This window comes from Bufo bufo, chromosome 3 (genome assembly GCF_905171765.1).
Source record: "Bufo bufo chromosome 3, aBufBuf1.1, whole genome shotgun sequence".
Classification (NCBI taxonomy): Eukaryota; Metazoa; Chordata; class Amphibia; order Anura; family Bufonidae; genus Bufo; species Bufo bufo.
The window spans coordinates 459,197,482-459,213,731 of record NC_053391.1 but is presented as its reverse complement, the minus strand read 5'-3'; positions in this window follow the sequence as shown (position 1 = coordinate 459,213,731).

The window sequence follows — 16,250 nt, the reverse complement described above, 5'->3', positions numbered from 1 at the left end:
ATCATGAAGCTTCAGTTGAGCATCTTCTTAAATTACTACTTTTTGTGATATCAGCATGTTCCTTAGGCCACCTTCGTATAACATGCGGTTTTTCCATGCAGATTTTCATGAAGAAAAACCGCAGCGTAGTACAGTACCAGCAACATGTATAAGATTAAACAAACGTCATGTAGACTTTGTGAATGTTTTTGTGCAGAAAATGACCTGCATTATGGATTCCATAATCCACAGCATGTCAACTATATTTTCTGTTTAACTGTATGTAACACTTTTCCAATAATTGTTGAGATTTGGGACAAAACTGCATAAAATCCACACCAGAAATAGCCGTTAGAAATTGCAGATTTTGGTGCTGATATGCTTCAGAAACGCACATAAATCCATGAGGAAATTGATGCGGATCTTATGTGCGTTCACCTGCATTTATGGCTGTTTTCCCCAGTAGTATGATTACCCTTAAATTCTAGTGCTCTTTTTCTGTGTGATGTATGTTTAGTGTGCACACTTGGAAAATATGTTGATTATATTAGCCCAATGGATCTCAAAAAAAGCATCCTTTTGACCTTTGTCTGGCGGTATACATGAATATACCACTAAACAATGGCATGAAATAGCATAGCAGACTACAATATTCTTTACAATTGTATCCAGAAAACATGTTATCCAGTAAAAAATAGTATATCAGCCAAACAATCTCTGAGACAATCTCTGAGGTCACCTCTAAGGCCATTGATTGGCTGAGCGGACCTTAAGGCTGGGTTTACACGGGCGAGATTTCCAAGTGGGTGCAATGCGTCAGGTGAACGCATTGCACCCTCACTGAATCTGGACCCGTGTCTATGGGGCTGTGCAGATGAGCGGTGATTTTCAGGCATCACTTGTGCATTGCGTGAAAATCACAGCATGCTTTATATTGTGCGTTTTTCACGCAACGCAGGCCCCATAGAAGTGAATGGGGCTGCGTGAAAATCGCAAGCATCCGCAAGCAAGTGCTGATGCGATGCGATTTTCACGCATGGTTGCTAAGATGAAAGTCTATTCACTGTATTATTTTCCCTTATAACATGGTTATAAGGGAAAATAATAGCATTCTTTAATACAGAATGCTTAGTAGAAGGTCAATTGAGGGTTAAAAAATATAAAAAAATTAACTCACCTCCTTCTCTTAAACGCGAAGTTGCTGATCTCTTCTTACTTATTTAATCATGAGCTGCCGGCTAAAGGACCTGTGGTGACGTCACATCACATGGTCCAATCACATGGTCCATCACCGTGGTGATGGACCATGTGATTGGACCATGTGATGAGCTCAGTGACGTCACTACAAGCCATTTGTCAGGTCCTGAAGAAAGAACAGGAGACCAGCAGCTACGTGATCAATTGGAGGAGGTGAGTTAATATTTTTTTTTATTTTTTAACCCTCAATTGGCCTTCTACTAAGCATTCTGTATTAAAGAATGATATTATTTTCCCTTATAACCATTACATTTACACAACACCGAACCCAAACCTGAACTTCAGTGAAAAAGTTCGGGTCTGAGTACCACAGTCAGTTTTTTTATCACGCGTGTACAAAACGTATTGCACCCGCGCGATAAAAACTGAACAACGGAACACAATCGCAGACAAAACTGACTGAAATTGCGTACCTACTCGCGCGGATTTGCCGCAATGCACTCGGGATGCATCCTGAGCCAAAACGTGAAGCCCGTGTGAACCCAGCCTTACTGTCACGGGGTTCCGAAGGTGCACTCGGTCCCCCATTGCCCGCAGACCTGTTGCTTAGCTTTGGGAATGAGGATCTGTGTTTGACCTCATTCCCAGGGCGGCTTTACTAGCTGGGTGGCTCCCTGCTCCTAGTCTGCCTTGAGTGCCGAGCTGATCACTCGGTGCTCGACTGGTTAGTTTGTCGGTCATGTGACGCTGGCCACGTCACATGACCCTCACTCCCCACTATAAATACAGGCAGCCTGCTGGCTACAGGTTGCCTGTTAATTTCTAGGTTCCTGGCTATTTGTTGGACTGCTGAATACTTACCTGATCCTGTTCCCTGACCATCCTTTTGCCTGCTCCTCCTGTACTGCGCATCCGTCCTGGTATTGTGACCTCGGCTCCCACCTGACTACTCTCTTAGGACTCCTCTTGTACTTCTCTGCTCTTCTGGTATTTGACCCCGGCTTCTCCTGACCATTTTTTGCTTAATCCTTTGTACTGCGTAGCTCTCTTGGTTCTGACCCGGTCCGTTCATGTTCCGTATTTTGTCTTGTCTGTCTTCCCTGCACATATCCTAAGTTAGGGACTGTCGTCCAGTTGTCCCCTGTCATCAGGACTCGTGAGGCAAGTAGGCAGGGCCAGGGGTGAGGGTGGAGCGCAGTGGTCACTATCCTTCCCCCTGTGTGTGTGTGGACGTGACCGTTACAGATTAACAGGCCCTATAACCACTGTATCATGAATCCGCTTGCTACCCTGACTGACGATGTCTCTAGTTTGACACAGGTGGTGCAGGAGCTAGGAGAGAAACTTTGTTCTTTTGAGTTAGGACAAGGTTCTTCCACTCCTCTGCCCTCCAGTCCACATTTTGAACCCCAGATCAAGTTCCCAGAACCCTTTTCTGGAGACCGGAAGAGGTTTCTCTCCTTTAAGGAGAGTTGCAAACTCTACTTCCGTTTGCGCCCCGTGTCCTCCGGTCCCGAGAGCCAACGCGTGGGGATTATCATTTCTCTTCTACAGGGTGATCCCCAGGCCTGGGCATTCTTGTTACCTCCTGGGGCCAGTTGTCTGACTTCTGTGGAGGGGTTTTTTCAGGCCCTGGGAACCCTCTATGACGAACCAGACAGGGCCCTGGTAGCCGAGACGGCTCTTAAGGCACTGGTTCAGGGCCATCTCCCTGCAGAGGAGTATTGCACCCAATTCAGACGGTGGTGTGTCCCCTCAGGATGGAATGAACCAGCCCTGAAGAGTCAGTTTAGGTCTGGTCTGTCTGATAATTTAAAAGATCTATTAGTCATTTATCAAATTCCAGAGACCTTAGAGGAGATGATGACCCTAGTTGTCCGACTTGACCGACGAGTTAGAGAGAGACGACAAGAACGACAGTTCTGTTCTCAGATGGTGTTCCAGCCAGAGGCCTTTTCCAGGGACAACACTGAGGCCTCCACCGAGGAACCCATGCAGGTTGGCATGACCAGGGGTAATCTTCGTCGCAGACGCGGAGAGTGCTTCTACTGTGGAGATCCTGGCCATTGGATCAACAAATGTCCTAAGAGGGTCCTCTCTGACAAATCTCCTAAGGAAAGACAACCTAAAGACCAGGTACACCCTGATTTTTCTAAATATAAGCTTTTGGTACCCATAACAATTTCTCTGGGGGTTAATAAGTGGCCGGGTAAGGCCTTTATTGATTCCGGTTCAGCAGCCAGCTTTATTGACTTTGAATTTGCTAGTAAATTGGGTATTCCAATGTTTGCTTTACCTACACCTATCCATGTCATGGCTATTGATGCTACTCCCCTGATGGGTGGTACGGTGAGGTCATGTACCTCTGAAATTTCTCTGACCGTGGGTGTGTGCCACTCCGAGAGATGTTCTCTTTTAGTCCTGAAGAACCTACTGGTTGAGGTGGTACTAGGGTTGCCTTGGCTCCGTTTACATAACCCCACAATTGATTGGTCCAAAGGAGAGTTGGTGAAATGGGGACCTAAGTGTGACTCATGCTTGTCCATGGTCCAGGCTGGGGTTTCAGTAAGGTCTAATACATTACCCTCAGTTATTAAAGAATTTTCTGATGTATTCTCATCCCCTACTCCAGAGGTTCTACCCCCCCATAGACCTTATGATTGCTCCATAGAGCTAATAGAGGGTGCCGAATTTCCTAAAGGGCGAATTTATAATCTTTCAGGGCACGAACGCAAGGCTATGGAAGATTATATTAAGGTCCTGCTAGCCTCACTAACCTAAGACCGTGTGCCTTCTTCTCCAGGAAATTCTCTCCCACGGAGAGAAACTACGACATAGGGAATAGGGAGCTGCTGGCTATTAAATGGGCATTTGAGGAGTGGAGGCATTTTTTGGAGGGGGCAAGGCATTGAGTAACTGTTGTCACTGATCATAAAAACCTAATGTTTCTCGAGTCAGCTAAGAGGTTGAATCCCCGACAAGCCCGATGGGCTCTGTTTTTTACCCATTTTGATTTCTCCATTACGTTCAGGCCGGGAAGTAAAAATGTGAAAGCAGACGCATTATCTCGGAGCATCCATGCTTTTCAACCCACTGAGACGCCGCCTGAATCCATCCTACCAACAAACATCTTCTTACCAGCTCTAACCCAGGATATCTCGGCTCGCATTAAGGCTGAACAACATCTGGCACCGGCATCCACCCCAACAGATAAGTTGTTTGTTCCCGTACAATTTCGTCTCCAGCTGTTGGGGGAGTGTCACGATTCTGCCTTTTGTGGACATCCGGGTGTTGAGGGCACTAAGGATCTGGTTTCTAGATCTTATTGGTGGCCCACTCTGACCAGGGATGTTAAGTCCTACGTGTCAGCCTGTGAGGTTTGTGCCAGGTCTAAGACACCTGGGACTCGCCCTGCTGGTAACCTACGACCCCTACCCATTCCCAGTAGACCCTGGTCCCATATCTCGATGGACTTTATAACTGACCTACCGCTGGCGGAGGGTAAGACTGTGGTTTGGGTAGTGGTCGATAGGTTTAGCAAGATGGTTCATTTCATTCCCCTGTCTAAACTTCCGAATGCTAAAACCCTGGCGAGAGAGATTGTTCGTTTACATGGCATTCTGGAAAATATTGTTTCTGACAGGGGTGTGCAGTTTGTGTCCAAATTCTGGAAGGCCTTCTGTCAAAGATGTAAAATTTCATTGTCTTTTTCTTCCGCCTACCATCCTGAGAGTAATGGGCAGACTGAACACCTTAATCAGTCTGTGAAACAATTCTTGAGGTTGTATGTTGCTGATGACCAGCAATTATGGGTCAAATTCCTTCCGTTGGCTGAATTTGCTTTGAATAACCGTGTCAATTCTTCCGCTGGGGTCTCCCCTTTTTTTTGTAACCATGGTTTTCATCCCCGTTTTCATTCTGGGTTGTCCGTCTCCTCCTCTAACCCTGAAGTGGATAAACTCTCCTCCGAACTGTGCACAGTTTGGGCCCGGGTTCAATCGAACCTAGAAAAGGCTCAATGTTCTCAAAAACTCAAGGCCGATAGGAGACGTTCAAGGGGGGTAAACTTTCAGGCTGGGGATAAAGTATGGTTGTCCTCCAAGAATCTATCTCTCAAGGTAACTTCTAAAAAATTTGCTCCTCGTTTTATTGGACCATATAAGATCATGGAAGTGATTAACCCGGTATCTTTTAGGTTGGAGCTGCCCGAGTCATTCCACATTCATAATGTGTTCCATAAATCTCTGCTTAAAAAATATTTTGAACCGGTAGTACCATCAAAAGCCTCGCCTCCGCCCGTTCTTGTTAATGATGCTGTCGAGTATGTGGTGTCTAAAATAGTGGATGTCAGGAAGGTGCGTAATTCCTTGCAGTACCTGACTCACTGGAAGGGGTATGGACCTGAAGAGAGGTCTTGGATATCTGCCAGGGAGGTTCATGCTCCTAGACTTGTTTGTAAATTTAATTTAGAACACCCTGAAAAGCCATCGCCTGAAGTCTTGGGTCCGGTGGCCCCTCGTAAAAGTGGGGGTACTGTCACGGGGTTCCGAAGGTGCACTCAGTCCCCCATTGCCCGCAGACCTGTTGCTTAGCTTTGGGAATGAGGATCTTTGTTTGATCTCATTCCCAGGGCGGCTTTACTAGCTGGGTGGCTCCCTGCTCCTAGTCTGCCTTGAGTGCCGAGCTGATCACTCGGTGCTCGACTGGTTAGTCTGTCGGTCATGTGACGCTGGCCACGTCACATGACCCTCACTCCCCACTATAAATACAGGCAGCCTGCTGGCTACAGGTTGCCTGTTAATTTCTAGGTTCCTGGCTATTTGTTGGACTGCTGAATACTTACCTGATCCTGTTCCCTGACCATCCTTTTGCCTGCTCCTCCTGTACTGAGCATCCGTCCTTGTATTGTGACCTCGGCTCCCACCTGACTACTCTCTTAGGACTCCTCTTGTACTTCTCTGCTCTCCTGGTATTTGACCCCGGCTTCTCCTGACCATTCTTTGCTTAATCCTTTGTACTGCGTAGCTCTCTTGGTTCTGACCCGGTCCGTTCATGTTCCGTATTTTGTCTTGTCTGTCTTCCCTGCACATATCCTAAGTTAGGGACTGTCGTCCAGTTGTTCCCTGTCATCAGGACTCGTGAGGCAAGTAGGCAGGGACAGGGGTGAGGGTGGAGCGCAGTGGTCACTATCCTTCCCCCTGTGTGTGTGTGGATGTGACCGTTACACTTACTAGTGTTTCTGGGGTGTGGAGCAGCAGGAACCAGAGTTGTGGCACAACAACAGTGGAGGGGGATTGGTGGTAACAAGTAATGATTTATTCTAATCATGCTGCCCCCTCTGTGTGTAGTATTACATTCAATAAATCTTACTTACAGCCGGCTACTGCTATCGGAACAGGCCGGCCGGGCAGATGAGCGGCAGCGTCACTGACTGACGTCACCTGCTTGCGCCGCTTCATTCATAAAGCAGGCGGCTCAGGCAGGTGACGTCAGGCAGGTGACGTCAGTCAGTGACGCTGCCGCTCGTCTGCCCGGCCGGCCTGTTACGATAGCAGTAGCCGGCTGTAAGTAAGATTTATTGAATGTAATACTACACACAGAGGGGGCAGCATGATTATTAATCACAATTACACATTATATAACTACTGGAGCGGCAATGGGGGGGGGATCTGTGGATGACACTGTTAAGGGGTGGGTGGTGGGTCTGTGGATGGCACTGTTATAGGGTGGGGGGGTCTGTGGATGACACTGTTAAGGGGTGGGTGGTGATTGTGGATGGCACTGTTATAGGGTGGGGGGGTCTGTGGATGGCACTGTTATAGGATGGGGGGGTCTGTGGATGGCACTGTTATAGGATAGGGGGGTCTGTGGATGGCACTGTTATAGGATGGGGGGTCTGTGGATGGCACTGTTATGGGGTGGGGGGGTCTGTGGATGGCACTGTTATGGGGTGGGGGGGTCTGTGGATGGCACTGTTATGGGGTGTGGATGGCACTGTTATGGGGTGTGGATGGCACTGTTATAGGATGGGGGGTCTGTGGATGGCACTGTTATGGGGTGGGGGGGTCTGTGGATGGCACTGTTATGGGGTGGGGGGGTCTGTGGATGGCACTGTTATGGGGTGTGGATGGCACTGTTATGGGGTGTGGATGGCACTGTTATAGGATGGGGGGTCTGTGGATGGCACTGTTATGGGGTGGGGGGGTCTGTGGATGGCACTGTTAAGGGGTGGGGGGGTCTGTGGATGGCACTGTTATGGGGTGGGGGGGTCTGTGGATGGCACTGTTATGGGGTGGGGGGGTCTGTGGATGGCACTGTTATGGGGTGTGGATGGCACTGTTATGGGGTGTGGATGGCACTGTTATGGGGTGTGGATGGCACTGTTATAGGATGGGGGGGTCTGTGGATGGCACTGTTATGGGGTGGGGGGGGTCTGTGGATGGCACTGTTATGGGGTGGGGGGGTCTGTGGATGGCACTGTTATGGGGTGGGGGGGTCTGTGGATGGCACTTTTATGGGGTGGGGGGGGTCTGTGGATGGCACTGTTATGGGGTGGGGGGTCTGTGGATGGAACTGTTATGGGGTGGGGTGGGGGGGGTCTGTGGATGGCACTGTTATGGGGTGGGGGGGAGTCTGTGGATGGCACCGTTATGGGGTGGGGGGGTCTGTGAATGCCAGGGGGAGAGGTGAGAGGCACTATGATACTACTGGCACATTGGGGGGAGGCACTATGATACGGGCACATTATGGGGGGAGATGGCACTATGATACGGGCACATTATGGGGGGAGATGGCACTATGATACGGGCACATTATGGGGGGAGATGGCACTATGATACGGGCACATTATGGGGGGAGGTGGCACTATGATACGGGCACATTATGGGGGGAGATGGCACTATGATACGGGCACATTATGGGGGGAGGTGGCACTATGATACGGGCACATTGGGGGGGAGATGAACTATGATACCGGCACATGGGGGGAGGAGAGAGGCACTCCGCACTTGATACTGGCACATGAATAGGGGGGAATCTATGGGGACACTTACTGGCACATTATTGGGTGGCACTGTGGGGGCATCTACTGAGGCCACAAAGAAGGGGTATTTTATATGGGGGGCTCTGTGTGGTACTAGTATTATCAGGGGTAGTTTCTGCAGTATAGTATTGGGGAGCACAGCGGCACAGTATTGGGGGTGTTAGGATGATTTGTCCAGAAGATGGGAGGATGATGGAAAAGTAGTAAACTAAAATTTTTTTTTTTTGTCAAGCTGCAGAGACGAAAAATGGCTGAAAACTGGTGTCTGGTCTGAAGGTCTGAAAGGAGAAGATGAGGAAAGAGAACATCTACAAGAGACGTCACTGGATGTAAGAGGTATGAGGCTGTATTACCCTGTATGTTTTGTAGTGATAGGAGCAGGGGTCATCGCGGTCATATAGGGTGCGACCGTGACTGGGAGGTGGAGGTTCAGACAAACTGACGCGGTCTGACTTTGTTTCTTACACCGTTCACACAATTATGTACAGGATTCGTAGGATTCGAGATTCGAAAGATTCGATATATTCGAGAAGATTTTCGGATTCGGATTCGGATTCGGATTTGGATTTGAAAAAATTTGGATTCGTCCCACCTCTAATCTAAACATTTTCCCAGAATATCCCTTTAAATGAGAGCCATATATGTAATATGAACAGAGCCATAATACACTGCTTAAAAAAATAAAGGGAACACAAAAATAACACATCCTAGATCTGAATTAATTAAATATTCTTCTGAAATACTTTGTTCTTTACGTAGTTGAATGTGCTGACAACTAAATCACACAAAAATTAAAAAATGGAAATCAAATTTTTCAACCCATGGAGGTCTGGATTTGGAGTCACACTCAAAATTAAAGTGGAAAAACACACTACAGGCTGATCCAACTTTGATGTAATGTCCTTAAAACAAGTCAAAATGAGGCTCAGTAGTGTGTGTGGCCTCCACGTGCCTGTATGACCTCCCTACAATGCCTGTGCATGCTCCTGATGAGGTGGCGGACGGTCTCCTGAGGGATCTCCTCTCAGACCTGGACTAAAGCATCTGCCAACTCCTGGATAGTCTGTGGTGCAACGTGACGTTGGTGGATAGAGCGAGACATGATGTCCCAGATGTGCTCAATTGGATTCAGGTCTGGGGAACGGGTGGGCCAGTCCATAGCATCAATGCCTTCGTCTTGCAGGAACTGCTGACACACTCCAGCCACATGAGGTCTAAAATTGTCTTGCATTAGGAGGAACCCACGGCCAACCGCACCAGCATATGGTCTCACAAGGGGTCTGAGGATCTCATCTCGGTACCTAATGGCAGTCAGGCTACCTCTGGCGAGCACATGGAGGGCTGTGCGGCCCTCCAAAGAAATGCCACCCCACACCCTTACTGACCCAATGCCAAACCGGTCATGCTGGAGGATGTTGCAGGCAGCAGAACATTCTCCACGGCGTCTCCAGACTCTGTCACGTCTGTCACATGTGCTCAGTGTGAACCTGCTTTCATCTGTGAAGAGCACAGGGCGCCAGTGGCGAATTTGCCAATCTTGGTGTTCTCTGGCAAATGCCAAACGTCCTGCACGGTGTTGGGCTGTAAGCACAACCCCCACCTGTGGACGTCGGGCCCTCATATCACCCTCATGGAGTCTGTTTCTGACCGTTTGAGCAGACACATGCACATTTGTGGCCTGCTGGAGGTCATTTTGAAGGGCTCTGGCAGTGCTCCTCCTGTTCCTCCTTGCACAAAGGTGGAGGTAGCGGTCCTGCTGCTGGGTTGTTGCCCTCCTACGGCCTCCTCCACGTCTCCTGATGTACTGGCCTGTCTCCTGGTAGCGCATCCATGCTCTGGACACTACGCTGACAGACACAGCAAACCTTCTTGCCATGGCTCGCATTGATGTGCCATCCTGGATAAGCTGCACTACCTGAGCCACTTGTGTGGGTTGTAGACTCCGTCTCATGCTACCACTAGAGTGAAAGCACCGCCAGCATTCAAAAGTGACCAAAACATCAGCCAGGAAGCATAGGAACTGAGAAGTAGTCTGTGGTCACGACCTGCAGAACCACTCCTTTATTGGGGGTGTCTTGCTAATTGCCTATAATTTCCACATGTTGTCTATTCCATTTGCACAACTGTATGTGAAATTGATTGTCACTCAGTGTTGCTTCCTAAGTGGACAGTTTGATTTCACAGAAGTGTCTTTGACTTGGAGTTACATTGTGTTGTTTAAGTGTTCCCTTTATTTTTTTGAGCAGTGTATATAGAAAGAGAAAAAGCGTGAACTCTAGGATTATAGGATTACTGGCAATTCCTTGCTAGCCGCCATACTAGGTGCGTAGTGAGGACTTTATTAGGGCAAGACACATTTGTAAGTCTGAATGCACACGTCCGTGTTCCACGGCCGTGAACGGTCCATGGTATCCCGGCCTGGATTCCTGCTGACAGTAGGAGCGCACGGCGTCATTACACTGCTCAAAAAAATAAAGGGAACACTTGTAACTCCAAGTCAATCAAACTTCTGTGAAATCAAACGGTCCACTTAGGAAGCAACACTGAGTGTCAATCAATTTCACAATATGTCCTCAATATTTATGGACCTGACTGTATGTCGGGTATGTTATTACATGCACTATATGTGTAAAACAGCACGTGATCTCCACAGTTAGGACTTCAAAGAAGAGGATTTTTGAACATGTGATATGTCAAAACCTTCCTTTAGGAATATATCTTCAGTGTCCCAGCATTTTGCGAAATGTCCTCCAGGTGATCTCTCAGTTTTAAAAGTGCAAGGGTGCGAACAGGTGCCTAAACCACCTAGAGGAGGAGATTGGATCCAAAAGGTACAGGCTTGAGAGTTTTATTGGATTCTCAAGTTAGACACCGGCACACCCAAAGGGTTAAACTTATAATCTGATATCACATATTTTTATTAGATTTTTATGATAATTATTATAATTATAATAATACAGTTTTTTCCTACTTCTTATCCTGGTATCTGAGAGATAACTCATTAGTGATATTTGCCCTTCAGGCTTTCAAGGGGTTAACACATGTGTTCAGTATAATTGGATCCTGAAGACGTCTTTTGTTTTTTGCCTCATTTACACGTCAGTGTTCACCCAGTGATTTCCCTCAGTAATTGTGAGCCAAAACCAGGTGCGGCTCTAACCTCAGAGCAGGTGCAGATCTTTCTGTGGAGGCTTCACTCCTGGTTTTGTCGGTCCAATTCTGCTAGGCACCAATTGTTAGCAGCATAGGTGTGTTTGTTAACATAGGAGCACATTTAAGACTGGCGTTTTAGATGCAGGTTTTAATAAGCCCCTAAGCTGGCGGTGATTCTGCCGAAGTTATGAAGAAGCATTGCCTGAAACTGGTAAATGGTAAATAATGTCTCTTAACAACTTAAGTGCATCTCTGCTCTGCCATGCGCCAGAAACTGAAGTGTACACCTGGGGCAGATTAAGTGCATGATAGGTCCGGGACTGTCTACCCAACTTGGGACCCTCCCTCCATTTTAGTTTAGATTTTTTTTTTCTATGAATAGGCAGCTTTGTGAGCGCCACAGTCTCTTTCTAGTCCATTTGACATATTCAGACAAAAAAAATAATACTCCAAATTGGTTGTTACATTTAAAATAAATATAATTATAATAAAAAAGACTTGGAGGAGAATACTGCACCACATACCTCTTACATCCAGTGACATCCCCTGTCATGTAGACCTTCTCTTTAATTTTCTCCTCCATCTGACCCAGACAGCATGACAAATTCTTTCAACCGCATCTCGTCTCCACAGAGTTTGTTACACAGACACGTTCGATTTCTCAATTTTTCCATCAACCTCCCCATCCTGTTGTCCCGACAATGTCATCCTGCTGTGCCTATTGTACTCCCTAATGCCTCAGGTACTATACTCCTGAAATAATAGTGACCCCAGTGGACATAATTGGGGTCATTTATCAAACCGGAGTAAAGTAAAACTGGATTCCAAAGGAGCTGTCAAAAATAAAAGGTGGAATCTGATTGGTTGCTATGGGAAATGAAGCCAGTTATACTTTACACCAGTTTGATAAACTAACCCAAATGTCCCTATAGTGTCTACAGCAATTATAATATCCCCTAGAGTGCCCCCAGTAATAATAGCACCCTCTATTGTGCTCCAGGTAATAATCCCTGTATAGTGTCACCAAAAATAAAAGAATTGCCCCTACAGTGCCTCCCCAATAGCAATGCCCCCCTGCGCTGCCCCATATAGTAATTTCCCCCCCACTGCCCCATATAGTAATTTCCCCCCCACACAGTAATTTCCCCCACACTGCCCCACACAGTAATTTCCCCCACACTGCCCCAACACAGTAATTTCCCCCAACACAATAATTTCCCCACACTGCTCTCATATAGTAATTTGCCCGCACACTGCCCCCATATATTAATTTGACCCCACACAGTAATTTCCCCCACACTGCCCATATAGTAATTCCCCCCCCCACTGCCCCCATATAGTAATCCCTCCCATAATAATTTTTCACCACACAACACCCACATAGTAATCCCCCATAATAATTTGCCCCCACATAGTAATTTCCCCACACACAGTAATCTGCCCCCACACAGCCAGCCCCAATATAGTAATCTGCCCCACACAGCCAGCCTAAATATAGTAATCTGCCCCCACACAGTAAGCCCCAATATAGTAATCTGCCCCACACAGCCAGCCCCAATATAGTAATTTGCCACACAAAACCAGCCCCAATATTGTAATCTGCCCCCACACAGCCAGCCCCAATATAGTAATCTGCCCCCACACAGCCAGCCCTAATATAGTAATCTGCCCCACACATCCAGCCCCAATATAGTAATCTGTCCCCACACAGCGAGCCCCAATATACTAATCTGCCCCCACACAGCCAGCCCCAATATAGTAATATGCCCCACACAACCAGCCCCAATATAGTAATCTGCCCCCACACAGCCAGCCCCAATATAGTAATTTGCCCCCCGATGTACTGTCCCTTCACTAATATGTCCTCCTGTGCCCCCCCTCCAAAGTTGACACATAAAAAAAATAATAATAATCAACTAAAACCTAAATACTTACTTATGTCCAGGCACGCGTTGGCAGGCATGCACACATCACTGTGCTGTGTCCCGGCACAGGCGCACAATGATGTAATCACGCCCGCCTGTACCGGGATTTCACTACCGCATAGGCCTTAGGCCTACTAGGCCTGAAGCCTATGGCATTGATCGCGGCGGGGCATGGATCTATGCGCTCCCGTGCGACGCCGCAATATGTGGGTATTTAGGGTCAGTGTTGGGCCCCCCAGCAATGCCAGCCCCAAATGTCCCTATTATAATCCGTAATTTTTCACCAGTTAGGGGCTGACTTAGACTTCAGCTATAACTTAGGCCAGTGTCTGGTGGGCTTTGCTAAGCCCTTGCCCTCCTGTGAAGTGGTTCCACATTGTATTAAAACTTTAGAAAAGTGTCAAGAAGCTTATAATCAGTTGCAAATGATGGTGCACATATGCTGTGCTCCATAAACTTGTGACTTTTTTACACCACAATAAAAGCTTTGTAAATGTCTTTCAATGTCTGTGAGAGGTGAAAAGAATCATGGAAACTATAGTCCTTTACATTGTAAACTTGCCCACTAAACGCCCTGACAGAATCAATACGAAGGTACTATACAGACCTGGACAAGATAATGAGAACTACAGTAAAGATAAACCAAATATAAATACTTTGGTGGTCATTTATCAAGCTGAAATATTCCTAAATTAGGTTTATTTCAGGCACAGATTGCAGGGCAATGGTTAGTTGCACCACAATCTGCAACTTCTCCCCGCTCACGCCAGGTCTAAAAAAGTGGGCATACCATTTTCTACACCGGTTTCAGGCATAGAAAAAGGTCTAAATGTAAGACAGCTAGAAGCTGCCATACATTTAGAACCAGCGCTGGATCCGCCAAAACTCGTCAAAACTGGCAGAGTTAGGGCTTATTAAGACCGTCATCTAAAACGCTGGTCTTAATAAATATGCCCCTTCATGTGTGGCTACTTTATGAGGTACTGCACATATGGTTTTCTAAGTATGCTCCTCAGAAGCACTCTGACAACCACATCACTGTCACTTGAATGTGAATTAGTTACAGTCGGTGAATGAATATGTTAGGTGTCTTAATTGTCTCTTAGAAAGGCTAAGACTGACCAGACACATGAGAGCTAGCCATAAGAATACTTCCCTAATTTGCCCCACACACACGCATGCACGCATGTCCTGCTCTACCAAACATGCATGTGTTGTGTATGGGAGAGGAAAGAAAACTGCTGCTAGACAACTTTGATGGCTTATCTCCCCAAGAATAAAAGGGACCATAAATATCTGGCACGTTGGATTTTAACTGCACGATCCTTATCTTACCTGACATCTGCTGTTCGGTTTGACTGGGTTCACATATGCATATAGCCAAATATTACCGTGCACCACCGGATCCCCATTCAGTGTAACAGGATCTGGCCACTCTCTGGCATATATGCTGGCTTTCGGGCAGACAAAAAATGCTGCGTTTAGTATTTTTTGTCCGGCTGAAAGCAAGCATATATGCTGGATACAGTGAATTCCAGCGGTCTGTTCCTCCAGCGGAACAAACTATTGGAGTTCCCAGCGCATGCCATGGGGTCGGTCCTAGGTTCGAATCTCACCAAGGACAACATCTGCATGAAGTTTGTATGTTCTCCCTGTGTTTGTTTGGGTTTCCTACGGGTACTCCGGTTTCCTCCCAATATCCAAAGACATACTGATAGGGGACTTAGATTGTGAACGCCATTGAGGACAGCTTTATACCAATGTCTGTAAAGTGCTGCGGAATATGTCAGCACTATATAAGTGCGTAAAATAAATAACAAAATATATAAACCCGGCATTATTAACATAGTAACCTAGTAACGTAGTTATAAGGCCGAAAAAAGACTGTCCATCCAGTTCAGCCTGTTATCCTGCAAGTTGATTCAGAGGAAGGCAAAAAAAAACTGTGAGGAAGAAGTCAATTTTCCCCACATAAGGGGAAAGAAATTCCTTAACGACTACAATCAGGCAATTAGAATAACTCCCTGGAACAGCGACCCCTCTCTAGTAGCTATAGCCTGTAATATTATTACACTCCAGAAATACATCCAGGCCCCTCTGGAATTCCTTTATTGTACTCACCATCACCACCTCCTCAGGCAGAGAGTTCCATAGTCTCACTGCTCTTACCGTAAAGAATCCTTTTCTATGTTTGTGTACAAACCTTCTTTCCTCCAGACGTAGAGGATGTCCCCTCGTCACAGTTACAGTCCTGGGGATAAATAGATGATGGGGGAGGTCTCTGTACTGATCCCTGATATATTTATACATAGTTATTAGATCTCTTCTCAGTTGTCTTTTTTCTAAATTGAATAACCCCAATTTTGATAATCTTTCAGGGTACTGTAGTCCACCCATTCCATTTATTACTTTAGTTGCCCTCCTCTGAACCCTCTCCAGCTCTGCTATGTCTGCCTTGTTCACAGGAGCCCAGAACTGTACACAGTACTCTGTGTGGTCTGACTAATGATTTGTAAAGTGGTAGCACTATGTTCTCATCACGGGCATCTATGCTCCTTTTAATGCAACCCATTATCTTATTGGCCTTGGCAGCAGCTGCCTGACACTGGTTTCTACAGCTTAGTTTGCTGTTCATTAAAATTCCTAGGTCCTTTTCCATGTCAGTGTTACCCAGTGTTTTACCATTTAGTATGTACGGGTGACTTGCATTAATCCTTCCCATGTGCATAACCTTACATTTGTCAGTGTTAAACCTCGTCTGCAACTTATCTGCCCAAGCCTCCAATCTATCCAGATCCCTCTGTAGCAGTATACTGTCCTCTTCCGTGTCAATTACTTTACATAGTTTAGTGTCATCTGCAAAAAATTTTATTTTACTGTGCAAGCCTTCTACAAGATCATTAATAAATATATTGCAGTAGAATGGTTGGCCCTGCCAAAATCAGCGGGTGTGG